The sequence below is a fragment of the Echinops telfairi genome, unplaced genomic scaffold (assembly GCF_000313985.2).
Source record: "Echinops telfairi isolate 266 unplaced genomic scaffold, ASM31398v2 ScPeMD7_23;HRSCAF=83, whole genome shotgun sequence".
Taxonomy (NCBI): Eukaryota; Metazoa; Chordata; class Mammalia; order Afrosoricida; family Tenrecidae; genus Echinops; species Echinops telfairi.
This window is the reverse complement of record NW_022103920.1, coordinates 31,117,638-31,132,637: the sequence shown is the minus strand read 5'-3', so window position 1 is coordinate 31,132,637 and position 15,000 is coordinate 31,117,638. Positions and strand designations below refer to the sequence as shown.

General features: G+C 37.6%; 1 protein-coding gene across 1 annotated transcript in view; it reads left to right on the top strand.

Annotated features, from left to right (window-relative positions):
- The window catches only part of FOXP2 (forkhead box P2), a 301,261-nt gene that overhangs the window by 125,483 nt on the left and 160,778 nt on the right, over positions 1-15,000 (top strand). The window lies entirely within an intron of this gene.

Genomic DNA, 15,000 nt, shown 5'->3' with positions numbered 1-15,000 from the left:
ATTATGTTTGTCTTGGGAAACTGATTTTGTGTGTGTGTGTGTGTTTTTAAGTAACTTTTTGTTATAAAATATAACCATTGTTTGATAGTGTTTTCTAACCAAAATTTATAGGATATTGCCCAGGGTAAATAAAACATTTGATTCAAAAAACTTTGGAAGGTAGATCTGGAATTGCATAAAATGCCTCTCAAAATGTTTATCAGATATATTGAAAGGTAACAGATACTTTACCCCATTCCCCCCCTCAACCGTCTCAATCAAAAATCATATCTAGTGAGGGAAGCTTACTTTTGAGGAAAAGGCACCAGCATCCGTCTTGGCGCGTTATTTTCATGAAGCAGCCCTGGGATAGTGCGTGGCCTTGCTTCTGTTTCCATGCTCAGGTGTACTCACAGTTGTGAGTTACCTCCTGTCACAGCATGACCTTTTGAGGCGAGGCATAGGTGGTGTGCCAGGTGGCACACATGTGACTGATGGACGCAATCCAGAAACTACCTGTTACCCAGAAACTGGATGGAATGTCTGGTCCTTAGATACATTTGAGATGAGAGGCTATTTCATGTAGGAACAAATCCATGTGTGGAGTGAGAGGAGGGACTTGGGACTAAGGCGTTTCTCTGACATTCAGCCAGCTGCCATCATTGCAAATGAAAGCTTCATTGAATCCTCTTTCTAATTCTTTTTTTCTTAAAATAAATTCCTCACTCTTTTAACTATGCAGTAATTCTGGGTTGCCACACTTTCCTCTCTATTGCATCCCTCCCCACCTAGTAACACCGGGAGTATCCCCATCAGCTACTGGATGCATTGAGACACTCTGAATTCATTTACATGACAGAGAGAAATTCACATAGATGTCACAGTGGGTAGGGGATGACAAGTTGACCCTTCCTATGGCTTCTGATTGGGAATTTTGCTTTGTTTTTAGGTATGAAATAAGTTATATGGAGGCTGGAAGTTAGAAAAGAAATTATTGTATTAAAAATGTGAAGAAAAAGAACACTATAGTTTTATTTCATGATGTCTTGACAAAATAGAGGAATTCATAGTAGTTGTTTCATCCTCTTCAAAACTAAGTACAGTGGAAGTTTGTTTATTGTTGGTTACCAAGGTATCTCTGCAAATAATGACTGGGCTTGTTTTTCTTTCTTCCTCTTTATTTTTAAAAAAATATTATTTATTTTTATTTATTTTATTAGGGGCTCATACAACTCTGATCACAAGCCATGCATACATTAATTGTGTCCAGCACATTCATACATATGTTGCCATCATCATTCTCAAAATACCTGCTTTCTACTTGAGCCCTTGGTATCAGCTCCTCTTTTTATTCCCTCCCTCCCCGCTCCTCCCTCCCCCCTTCTTTTTTTTTTTCTTAAGTTTTGACTTTTGTTGTAAAGGTAGGCCAGATATGATATGTTGCTTAACTAAGATATGCACCCCCCCCAGCCCCTTTTTGGAAATTACAAACACAGAATATGTGGGAATAATAGCCCTACAATGAGGATTTATTGCTCATGTTCTAATTTTTACATAAATAAAATTTGGGAAGACCCTCATTTTGTCATTGTACCCTGAAAGAGTGTTTAAAATTATTATATATTCATTTTCACATGTTTGGTTGCTGATCATTACTGCAAAGACTGTCATTGTGTCATTTATACTTACTGCTTTGTGATGCATATTAATCTAAATATATGGCAATGGGTTTGGTTTGGTTTGGGTTTTATTGTTGTTCTTTTTTTTTTTTGGTAATGCCAAAGTATATAGGAATGAGAGGCTGTTTTTTTATGAATGAGAATTAGAAATAATGAATGAAGATTTACTTAACCTCCAAAATATAACCCAAGTTTAATATAATGTGAACCTAGAATTTTAATATTTCACAATACTTGATAATCTTAGCAACTAAAGACAGATTGTAATAAAAGCTAATAAAACCTAATAGCATTTAACAGTAGCTTACACATCTGTTGTCTTACAAGGACATTAAGTACTACTTAATGTTGCATCTATATATACAATTGAGTGTAAACTACACTATTCTCCAGTTGCACTATCGAAAATTTCGATAAAAATTTTAACCATTTTTTAATAAATTTTAGCTTTGAATATGAAAGTAATATTTGATTTTTTTTCTACAAAATTCTCTCATAGTATAGTTCTTTTTCTACTTAATGATGGGGTTAACCAACCTTTCAAACAGTGAATGTATAGGTTATTTTCTAAGAACTTAAAAGGGTAGTTGAGAAAGTTTCAAAATCTGAATTCTCAAGTCAAGGTATCTGTTGCTACTGGATAATGTTTCTTGCTGTCTCATGCATAACATCTTTAGAAGACCAAAACATATTTTCTGTGTTTTTCATTTAAAGTACAGTTTTGACTGAAAATTATTTTATAAGTTTTGAGAGAAAAATACAGATTTGTAAAAATCTGTTTTGATGGCTTAAGTAAGTCACAAGAACAATACTCAGTTGCTCATGTCACTCACCTGAACTTCTCTTAAATGTTGAAGAGAGGTGGCCAGATTTGGAGGGTGGCCTGGGACAGAATCTATTCCTACCAGAGAGTATTTATTTACTATGACTTGTTCATTTACATTTTCCAGGGTTTTGTGCTACAGATGGCACATTTTAAAGCAAAATGAAAATTAAAAATCATCACATTTCACAAACTTGAGTACCAAGTCTAGGAGTGACTTCCCTTTCATATATATACATAGACATACATATATATACACATATATATGTATATATATATGATTGCATACTTGAAACATGTACATATTCTGTTTATCACTTGAAACAAAAGTTTAATAGGCCCAATCAGTAATGCATCGATTATATGACATATTGATGAACAATATAAAACGACTTTGGTGCAAATGGGAGCTATATTAACCTAAGCATTGCCAAATACTTTGTCTTTACATTCTTTCTATATCCCAGAAAAACATACCATATTAGGGACAGTGAAGACCGCCTCTGGTTTTCAGTTGTTTGATTTACTTCTAGCCTTTCCTAGCCTTCCTGTACCCACAGTCATTCAGCATGAGGAAAGGTAGGCAGAGGGAAGATAGAATAGATTCAGTTTTATGAGACTAATTTCCAAATTACAATGAGTAAAATACAATACAGAGTTGTTCACATGCACACACATACTTGTAAGCATGCGCATGTACACAAAAATTTTAGGGGGTTTGGGGTTTTTTTGGGTAAAATACATTATCAATTTTCTAGCCTTTGACAAATCTAGTTAATTTAGTTTAGGTTTGAAAATTGGTCGCATTATTGTTCTTGTTACATTTACAGCCATGAGACAGACTTGTGGTTCTTCAACAGCTGTGCAGTGCAGAGACGTAAATTTAAGGTAAATGCCATTGCTTTGCTATCTTAGATGACTATTAGTGTATAGCATTGTAATCACTTCCTTCACTGTAGGATACTATCTAATATAAGTAATTAAAATGATAAAATCTTATAATTCTGTCTTTAACAGTTCAAGAATGGAGTAGTAAGTAAACAAAGTGATTAAACCTGGTGGTCTTAAGCGGACTCCAGCACAAAATCGTCATATAAGTTTGAGGAAGAGACTTAATATCTTTATATGAAATCTTCAGGCTAGTGATGTAGTTAGAAATGCAATGTGTGTGTAGTTTTTTTTAAGTAATTGATTGGCAACTTTACTGCTCAAAAATTTGCATATTGTGTTGGATATTGGCTTTTGGGTTAAGTGTTTTTTCTTTGTTTCTTTTTTTAGTTCAGTACTAAATAAGCAGCTTTTGGGGGGGTTAAAATATCTTAGCCAAAAATAATGGTCTTTGGAGTCAGGATTAAATCCTTAGGTAATAAAACCATTGTGCAAATATTATACATCATTGGAGTAATTTTATATCTTGATTTTTTGGAAAAACAAAAGCTACATGAAGAATTCTTTTACCCCATATATTTACTTTAATAGTGAACATTAAAATATATTATGACGTAATGTGATGTACTATTTTAGCTTCATTTATTTCCCTTCTCCAAAATATTTAAAATAATACTGGTGGACAAAGTCAGAAAATGTGTAGTACAATTATAACCAATCTGTCTAAAATTTGGTAACCTATGAAAAACTAAAGAATAAAGTACAAAATTTTATTAAAAATTAAATATTCAGGAATGAAATTATTTGCTCACTTCTGTAATATATAGGACATTGCTCAATGTCTATTATCCAATGATAAAATTCATTTAAGTAGGGATATAATAAAAAATGGAAATTTCCCTTTTAACATTAATTTCTAGCATGCAAGAACTGGAAACAAGCTAAAACACATTTGATTCCAAATAATTAAAGCAGCATTATTGAGAATTTTTTTTTAATTATTGAGAATTTTAAGATACAGGTTAGACTAGAAAAATGTATTTTAATGAAGAAAATTCAGAGAAAAATGCTGAGATATTCTTTTTTTTTCTATTTTTGTGTATCTAAAAAGACAATAAGTCTAATATATTATTTCTGGATCATTAGTTTTTTTAAATAGGGTTAACTCAAAAATTATTTATCATGATGGGCTGTGTCTTATGTAGTCCTGAGTCTCCTATCCATTTAAGATCACTTAAAAGGCAGCATGAACTAGGTAGATTTACAATATGATTATAGAATAAAATACTCGCGTTACCACTTGTGGCCAGCTGCTCAAGGCTGACACCCAGTGGAGGAGGATTTGGGACATGAACCCCTGGTTACTAAGCCTGCTTCTGTAGGAAACTTGCTTGTAATATCTCTTGACATCCAGGAAAATGGAACCTGTGGTTTGGGACTAAGCTATTTTAACTCCTAAATCGGACGATAGGGGCAGTTAGTTGATCGCTTGGACCTTATTTCTTCACCTCTAAAATGAAAACGAAGTTAACCTCCTTGAAAGATTGCAGTGAAGATTATAAAAAATACCATTGTACTATACCAACCGTATGTTCTTGTACTTAAAATAAGTTAATACATAAATAAATGGTACTATAATAGGCTCTAGGAAATTGATATATGATCCAAGATTATAATAGATATTTTTGGTACAGTTCCTTGTATTCAAACATACATTTTTAATAGCCTCAGCTATCCTAAAAATATAATTAGCCTAACTTTTACTTTTAAAAAGAAAGACCATCTGTTTTGGGAACTAGAAAACCATCTCCCCCAACTATACTCTCCTATGACATGTATAGGTCCCACTTACTGTCTGCCTCTTGTACTAGACTGTAAACCATATAACAATAAAGACAGAGGTCCTCTAGTGCCCGATCCAATTCCAGGTCTTACATGCCAGCCAGTTAGCCCCTGACCTTTGGCTCCTCCATGCATCCTGGAACTAACCCCTGTCTGGGCCCACGCCAGGGCTATGATCAGTTCTGGATCTAGTCATTGTGGGCTACAGGGTTATCATTGGCTTGTTTTTTGAAAAAAGGAAAGAGGCCTTTCTGCCGAGCTGGCTCACCTTTGTGGCTGAAGCGTGATTGTCAACGTAACAACATGCAAGTCCACTGACAGACAGGTGATAGCTGAACACCCGGGGCACGGACTCTGCTAGAAGTAGGCTTCCACGTGGAAGCTGAGATCAGTAAATCTGCCTCTGGAAGAAGAGGATGTTGTACTCATTTTGTAGATGGGCGGATAGTTTAAAGACCTTGAGTGATTACCATATGTGATGCCATAGGAGAGACCCAAGAAGCATGTCCTCAGGGACTTGGGGTAGTCGGACAGAACGCACACAGACGTATGTCAGATCACAGTGCTGCAGGAAGGGAAAAGGCAGACATCAGCCATGTCAAAAGAGGAAGCGATCTCTCCAGGATAACATGATCAGGGAAGGTTCTGTGGAGAAAGTTGTTGTCATGTTTGATTTAAAGCAGGGAAGTTTGGTAGAGAAAACAGAGGTCAAGTTTTGATGTTAGGATCTTTTAAAAGATGTTATCAATGATGTAGACAAAGGGTATTATGAAGTCTGGTTAGTCAAGAATACATAATTTGTTTTTGCCAGCATGAAGATTTCTTATTAAGAGAGTAATGAATGGATTAGAGGGCTGGAAATATCCATCACCCATTGTAGAGAGCCTGAAATGCCACGCTGATGGGCTGTTCTTTATGGTTGAGGCGGCAATGCCTATTACAGCTTTTGATAAGAAAGTGACAAATGGTGCATTTAGAGATGCTTGAGGGGAGGGGCGTTGTGAGGAATCTGGAACAAGGAGCATCTTGAAGGCAATGATTATGTAGGTAGTTTTAGACTTGTGACGATTCAGGTGATGGCAAGAGAAGGAAGTAGAAATAAATAGCCAGCCTTTCACAGATTTCGAAAGGAGGCTTGAGAAGAGAGGCCCGGACGAGAGGCAGGTATTGGTAACATTATCCGGAGGCGCTCTAGGAATCCATGTGAGCAGAAGTCGTTTCTCATAAAGGTAACTTTCAAAAGAGCCACTTTGTGTCGTCCACATGTTGTAGGACAAGAATAAAGAAGAAAAGAGACCGTAAACATTTTACACGTCCAGCAGGTCCAGGAAAGGGAAAGTTACGAAAAGATGGGGATTATGGGCCTTCTCAAGTGGGACCCACAGCAGCAGTCACTTTTATGTGTAAACACTATTGAGCCACATTGCAACACAGGTGATTTTTAAAGCCTCCTCTTTTTTTTAAATATTTACTATTTATTTACAGGAAATCAATACTAAATTGATCAATAATAAATTGGGCATCAAAATATCAATGTTAAAAAATATCAATATTAAATAGAGCATCAGTCAATGCACTTTTTCTTCTCAGATTGCTATGAATGCCTCCGATTATATCATTAAGTAGATACTGTACATATAGTACAGAACTCCTATAAATTAAATCTGGAAGAAATTTTCTTCCTAGGAGGTCATATTTTCTCTTTTCTTAGCTATGCTTCTTTCTGTAATCCATTAGGATTTTAAATATATACTCCCTTGACTTCCCTACCTTAACTGAAGTAAGAAAGAAATAGGACATTGATATCGTTATGGGAACTCTCGATAGGATTTAATACTTAGGCTGTGAATTTTATCTTAAGATGTTTGGAGGTGTTGTATAAGCTAAATTGAATGACAAAATGAACAGTGTCAGCACATGATTAAAGACAAAGATGAAATTATTTTGAAATTCACTCAACACAGGATTTTTGGTATTTCCTCTGAGGAGTCTATTAATATCCCATTCCATCATCCTGCATTGTATGTATTTGTATGATGTTCTTACAACGTCTCTTCTACATTCGCTTCTCTGTTGTGCTTGTTCCTCTAGCTTCCCTTTTCTTTCTCTCCTCGTGCAATCTTGTGTGTTTTCTCTAGCTCTGTCCCTCGGATCCTCATTGAGAAAGGAGTAATATTAAATGCTTATCACTATTTGAAGATTTTTGAGCCAAAAACACGGTTTAGAATATTGTTTTGCAAGAATAAAAACATTGTACTGCATCTTAGTCTAATACGTAACTATAAGACAGTGGGGTTTTCAATCTTCATGGGAGCAGACTACCATGCATTTTTCCCATGGAGACAGGGTGTTGTGCTGTAATCCCCAACACTTCAGTTAGCAACCTACCCCTTAACTACCGTATGATCAGGTTTCCTTTGTGCAAATCTAATATCCCATATTGTGTTGTTATCTTTCCCCAAGCATACTTTCCTTTATGCTATTTTTAGGTTATAGTTTTAGTAACAAAGCAACTCTACTTTTGCATATCTCAGCTACTTAGGTAGATCTATAACCCTGAGGGTTTTTTTTTTTTTAAGGTAAAAGGATGAGAAATTGCATCTAATTAATGACCTTCACAGGTGACTCTTTAAAAGTAATGAACGATGAGTACAAAAAAGAAGAAAACGTTCCAAAGTTGATTGTGGTTATGATTGTACAACTCTCTTGTTAGGACTGAACCAGTGGAGTGTATGGTATATAGATGAAGTGCCAATAAAACCAGTAAAAATAAACAAATAAAAGTCATTAGCAGAATAATTTGATCATTTCTTAAACCCCTTTATCAGATTTCCCAGACAACACTATAAGAAATAAATGTTCAACCTAGAAATCCTTGGAACGGTTGTATTAAGCGACCATTTTTTTCTAAGCAAATCATAGATTGTGCTGCTTATGTTGTTTTTGTTGTTTCTGTTAACCAACTTGTGTAACACTGAATTTGGAAGCAGGGCATTTAAATAGATGAAATGATATTATAATGAATTGTTTCTTCAAAAACATGAAGTCATCATGCCTTAATATGAAAATCATATGAGCTCAGTTGTAAGGATCTAGCCTGATTTTCTGCTGAATTATGTTTGCGCACAAAGTTCCTTATCCCGAAGGCACTTAAGAAGTGCTAATCAATTGCTATGATATAGTTTTGGGTGTTTTTTTTTTTCTTTCAAGAAAACTATGGTCTCTGATTAGATGAGGAAGTAACCACTCATGAGAACTAATTAAAGTAGACCCTTGACATTCACAAGGTATGTATCCTAAGATCTTTATGAACTCTCAAATTCAAGAAATTCTCATTTTGAGAATATGCAAAGATTTGTGTAGTCTTTCTCTTATATATATTCCTTCTTTTTAATCAAACTCCTGTTGTCTTGGGCAAAATGTAGTAGAAGTTAACTTTTTTTAAAAGAAATTACTTCTTACTGTCTACTTCAAAAGGAAACTTGACTTTGTTCTTGTGTCACTGTATCCCCATGACTAGAAAACAGTAAGAACAGCTAAGCCGCATTGGTTATGTGTGTGGCAAGTCTGCTGGCCAAAGACTCGGCCAGGCTCCTAGAATGCGTGAGACAGTCTCAGCTCCCCAAGAAGTACACAGGATTCATATAGTGGGATGTGGGGACCATTTGCAGATAATCAGGCCTATTCCCAGCCTCTGTGAATTTTAAGCATCTACTCTACTAGGGAAGAACGTTGATGGCCCAGTGACTTCGAGTTTGGCTGCTGATTGCAAACTTGGCAGCTTGAAGTCTAGCATTTCTAAGGGAAATCAGAAGGGAACAAACAGTGCTTCCTCCTTGCATTGTTATTTGCTTGAAGATATGAAAGAGGTTCCCCATATAGTCATGTGTCACTTAACAACAAATTGCCTACTGTACTTCTTAAGAATGCCCATTAACTACTATATTCTGTAATGGGCTGTAAAATATTCTGTAAAAGGCAAGGCTATGGAGGTTGAAGAAGGAGCACAATTGTCATTGTGAGATAAGGGTTGGACGGCTGACTGCAAGACTGACTGTTCAAACCCACTAGCCATTCTGTGGCCAAAAGATGAGACTGTCTATCCTCTTAAAGATGGACAACTCTGGAAACCGAAAGGATCAGTTCCTCCCGATGATTTTGTGCCTCTTTGAGTCACAGTCACCTCAGTGGCAGGGATTTGGTTTGGTTTCAGTGTGAAGAAATCCCATAGAAGTTCAGTGAGTTAATAGAGGATTTAATAACTACCAGTTGTTGACTGGCTTTGTTCCGGAATTCTGAGATTAGGGTTTTATCCCTCAAATTATAGAGGCTTTCTCTTGGTTCAGCTCTGACTTTAAGACTTGAATCATCTTCAGATGTGTCTGAAAGTGCTTAGGGTTATTTAAAAGTAACAAGATGTTGTCATCTTATCATGCATACTGTGTTTCTATCCGTGTAGACATAGCACTTGTAGTAGCTAGTAGTTAAGCACTTGAATAGCACAAAATTCTTTTGCACAGTATATAAATTCTTACACTTCTGATGGTAACACTTGCATTGCTGTAAAAACTGCCACCTGGATATCTTCTGCTGCTGGTGCTGCTGCACGTTGTCAAGTGACAAAGCAAGGCACGCAGCGAACGTTCTGGCACGCTGACACGAGGAAAATCTGCTGTCGCTCAGAAAGATTGGGGCAAATTCTTAGGGAGAATATTTTTGGAAAATGTAAAGCAACGTAAGAAAAGAAAGCCATTCACTCCCTATCCCAACTTCTTATCATAAAGCTTACCTTGCAGCTGCCACTGAAAAAAAAGCTGATCAGTTATGAGACTCATCAGCTAATCCATTGAGAAATAGAGCCTTCTTTGTCTCCGGAAGCACAAACTCCGGGAACAAGCAGTCCAGAACGGATACAGGTGCTCAAAGATAAGACAGGATGAAGCCTCTGTTGGCCTCAGTGCCAACAGTTGTCTTACTGCTCACAGGATGGCGGCCCTCCTCCAAGGATCTCATCCATGTTCTAGCCAGGAATAAGGGGAAGGCAGATGGGCCCATACCAGTCGGTACAAGCCAGAGGAATCTGCCCCCTTTAACAAACTGTCCTGGATGCCCTAGGCCATGATGTTTAAGCTACACAATATTTCAGGATACCCTCTCCCAATCACTGCTTCAGCTGAGACAGCGAAGTTGACTATTCACCAGTCATTTTATCACTCAGTACAGGCAGGGTCATTTTCAAAAGGAGGAGAGGAATAGGAATTATGAGGTAGGCATCTAGCCATGTTTGGCACTAACAGCCATTGCTGCAGAAGCGACCTGTGGGGTAGTAGGAATATGAGAAAAATGATTGTTCTGACTTGAGATGCATTAATGACAAGAAAAGTCAGCTTTCTTTTTATTCGTAAAGAAAAATTAGAGACATCCAAATCTGTGTACTACTGTGACTTAAGTTAAATGGGCTTTGCGGTATAAGAGTCTTTATCACGCCATGTTACTGAAGAGTGTCTGCTCAGTACTAGATAAAGCATAATGCAGAATGAAGGGAACTCTCCCTCTCTAGAAACCCACTGCTGAGGCCTGGCAGCTCTGCTGAGGCGCCCCAGTGGGACATATGCAGGCAGCAGCGTAAACACAGAACACATGCACAGAGCGCAAGGAGAGAAAAAGGACTTCTCAAAGTGTGCTTAAAAAAAATAATAAGTAGTCACCAAAGTTGAATTTCCAACAAATTTAGGTCATACGATTTTTTTTCTTTTAGATTCTTTCTGATCTTATTGGACGGATCAAAATAATGTTAATTCCCCCATCCCCCAAACAGAAAAGACAGTTCATATTTTTATGTTCCCTGCAGTAATCTCTTATTATAAGCAGCTTTAGTAGAAAAATCTGTCTTGGAAAAAGTGTGGCCAGAGAGTTCCTTAGTGGCAAGGATGGTGAGACTGCCTGCCCCTCACATACTTTGGACATGTTGTCAGAAGAGACTAATCCCTGGAGAAGGACCTCATGCCGTGTGAAGCAGAGGGACAGCGAAAGAGAGAAAGACCTTCAACAAGATGGATTGACGCAGGGGCTGCAACAATGGACCCAAGCATAGGAACGGCACTCACAGGGCCAGGCAATGTCTCCTATGGGGTCGCTGGAGGCAGAGCTGACTCCCTGGCCCCTAACAACAAGAGTGTAGGAGAAGAGATACTCTGTGGATTTCCTAACATCTCTAAGGTCCGGGGTTGAAATTCAACCCGATCAGATGTTAAGGCTTTTTTGTCAAGCTGCCCTTCTCGATGTATATTTGAAATAAATGAATCTCAGACATGTTCAGTTTGGGTGAAGAGAGTGAGGGAGAGAAGAAACGCAGAAGGTCTGACCCCAAGCGGGAGAGAAAGGGGGGAGGTCGCTCATGTCTGTGTGCGAACCTCCCCCAGCAGAGCCAGAGCTATTCTGTGGGTGATTCCCTTGCCTCCCCCAGGGCACCAGGAGAAGAAGAAGCAGTCATTAGTTTGACTCAGCAATACTGTAAATGCATAATAACTTTTAATAATCACCCACTCCCCACGAGTGCTACATTTTCCAGTAGCTATCCAGAATGGACTTAGACCATCTTCTTCTTAAAGCTTGTGGCTTATGGAAATATTGCCATCGGATATTGTCTTTCAAGTAAAGAAAATGGCATAAGGAACTGTATTAGAGAAACCTTGTCAATGCACCATGATTTTGAAAACAAGAAGGGCAAGTGGCCCTTTTATTAATTGTTCTCCATTTAAAAGAAATGTGTGGATTTTATACTGTTTTCTATTTTTAACCTGCTTTTTTTGTACTTTGTTTGCATTTGAAGTTTATGCATTTTGTGAAATATTTAATTTTCTTGATCTACTCCTTATAGATTTTTATTTTAGTATATGCAAGGGACTTCAAAAATTGTGTTAAAATGGAATGAATAAGAAGTGGACTTTGTACATAAACTTTGTGTAGTCCTTTTTTGTTTGCATTCCAGTCCCTTGCATACCATTAGGCTAAGGAACTCAAACCCTAATACCTAGCAAGTTCCGGCAAGCAATGATAGACTGAGTGCAAGGCTTCCAGGAAGAATGGGGGACTGTTGTGCTTCAGGGCTGATGTTCCCTATAGGAGTCTTGCTTCTTTCCTCAATTTTTCCCCTGTTACATACAAAAATAAATCAGTCCCTCATGGTTGACTCTGGCTTCCAGTCCTTTATTGTAACCCCTTTGTTAAACACCTGACAGCAAGCAGAGGTCCCTACATGTCCCAAATGGTTTGCACTGGATCGCTCACCATCTACTGTGGAAGATAAGCATCGGGTCCTGCTTCTGTTAAGATGACAACCGATGTGAAACCAATCTGGAGCCATTCCGCACTGAAACACATGGGGTCACATCAATCGGAATAAACTTGATGGCAACTAGCAAATGCAATTTTATTAAATCCTAATACATTGAAATCAATCTATGAAATACACAAACACATATGCCTCAGTACTTCAGACTCAAGTGCTTACCAATGAGTGATTCCTGAATCTTTGAGGACAGCCATTGGAGGTCAAGTTTATTACATGTTCCAGTTTCTGATGAAGTACTGACAAATGTGTTACCAAATACTGCATGTAGCTTGCCATCACATTATGTTAATTCACAACACCATACCAATTCAAATTGATTTAAAAGAAACACCTTCTTCAGAACTACTTTATTCTGAAGAATGTTTCTAAAGACCAAATTAGAAGTGATTCCTTAAGCAATTGATGCGGGTATGCTACTTGGCATGTCCGTTCAATAATGGTTTTACACTGCTAGCCAAAGCTGAGGAAGCTGCAGTGTCTTTGTGTTCTACCTGTTTGCTCACTGCTCTATGCAAGGTGTTATTTCTATGACTCCAAGAAGAGTTCAATGGCAACGTAGACGTAAATGAAAAGGATTGCTTTATGTCACTTCATATGAAGCAAATGATTGCCGTGTTCCCTAGGGTAGGGTGGGCCTGCAAACTGAAAACAAAAAAGCACTGAGATTTGTTAAACTAGTTTTACAATATCTCTGTGTATGGAATGCACATCTTCAGTCACTCAATCCATCAAAGAAACACGGCTAAATAACTTCACTTGGTTAAGCGGATATCAGATGCAGCAGAGAACAAAGATGTTCCTATCCTCAGGAAGTTAACAATCTGGCTAGGTAAAAATTCAGGATAATAACCATTTTTCTAAGTTCTTTCAAATAAAACTCAATGGTCTAAGGCAAGGGAGAAAAGAAATCTCTGCTTGATAGTTAGGACTTTGTGCTTGCTAAGGCTTTGTGTGTTTTTAAAAATTGTATTCAGTTACTCCGTATTCTAAGAGGGCTCTTGAAATGTGGACCAAGTGAAAGTACAACAGAGTGTGATAGAGGTAACTAAAGGAGAGGTGAGTCTGACACAAAGGAAATTAACCTAGTAAGAAAGTAAAACTGAAAAGAGTGTCATAGTAACTTCTTCCATAACTGCGGAGTGAAATACACCCAGCACAGAAGGGCTCATATTATATAACCGAACTTATTTCCTTAAAAAGGAAAAGTGTATTTATTAGTGGTGACTAGGGGCAGATAAGGATGAAAAGGAGTATTTCTTATGAGAGAAAAATCACATTCTTAAAGGGTAAGGTAGTTCAGTCAATTTTTATAAATATTATCAATAGGTTGGACACCTGAAAAAAATGAATTGGCAAACTGTACGTCATAGTTTTGAGGGGGTTTCAAAAAGTCCATAGAAAAGTAGCATTGAAATATCCCGAGATTTCTCCATGAACTTTTCAAAGCTCCTGCATATTAACAATAAAGAAGAGTACCTGCCGAGGTTGCTAATGTACAAGCAAGCACCTTGTAGGTGTGGTTCTGTGGTTTGGATGGTTAGGGTCATGATTTCCTGTGAAATCCTAATCTGTTCCTCTCCCCAAGTCTGTTGGGTAGTGCCGGGGGCCTTACAAGCCTGCAAGAGGATATTCAGTGTACACTAATTGATCTGCATTCACCTGGCATGGCAGAGGAAGGAGAGTCAGGAAAGGGAGAAGAACATGGAATGTGAGGCTCACTGTCTCCATGAACAAATGCTTACCTTGCCAAGAAACAAGAAAACCGAAGAGTGCCTCGCTACCATTACTGAGCATTTTGGTCAAAGATTCCATAGAACTATCCTTATGAAAAGGATTAATCTTTATTGAAAGTCGGAAAATGAACAGCATACTTTGAAATTCTGTTGGAATCTAGAATCCCTGGAACCATGTATGCGGGTAGAGCCCCTAAATCTCTTGACCTGAGATCATCTTTAAGCTTTGTACCACCATCGTTTGCTGCAGTCACCTTAAGACTGAACCAGTAGTTTCGGGTACCTCGCAGGAAGGTCTGCCTTGAGCATCCGGCTCCTTTAAGAACTATGTATATGGGAACAAATTGACAGCAGATATTTGAAACATTAAATAGACTCCTTAGGCAAGAGTGAGGTTATGTTAACAAGGCTAGAAAATGTCAGAAAAGGAGAGTGAGAATTGGTTGTACAACTCAAAGAAGGCAATGAATGTCACTATACGGCAAACGTAGAACCTGTGGGGGTTGGTGTGCGATGTACTTGGTAAATTCTCAACGCAGCAATAAAATTTAGAAGGGAAAATGTGGCAGGCATTTATTTTCCACCACTACTGACACTAAGGCAAAAGTATTAGTCTTTCTTTTAATATAAGAAAATCCAGCATTCTTATAAATTGGATCTTTATGTTAGGCTTTTTAACATTAGAAACCTTTTTTTTTTTTT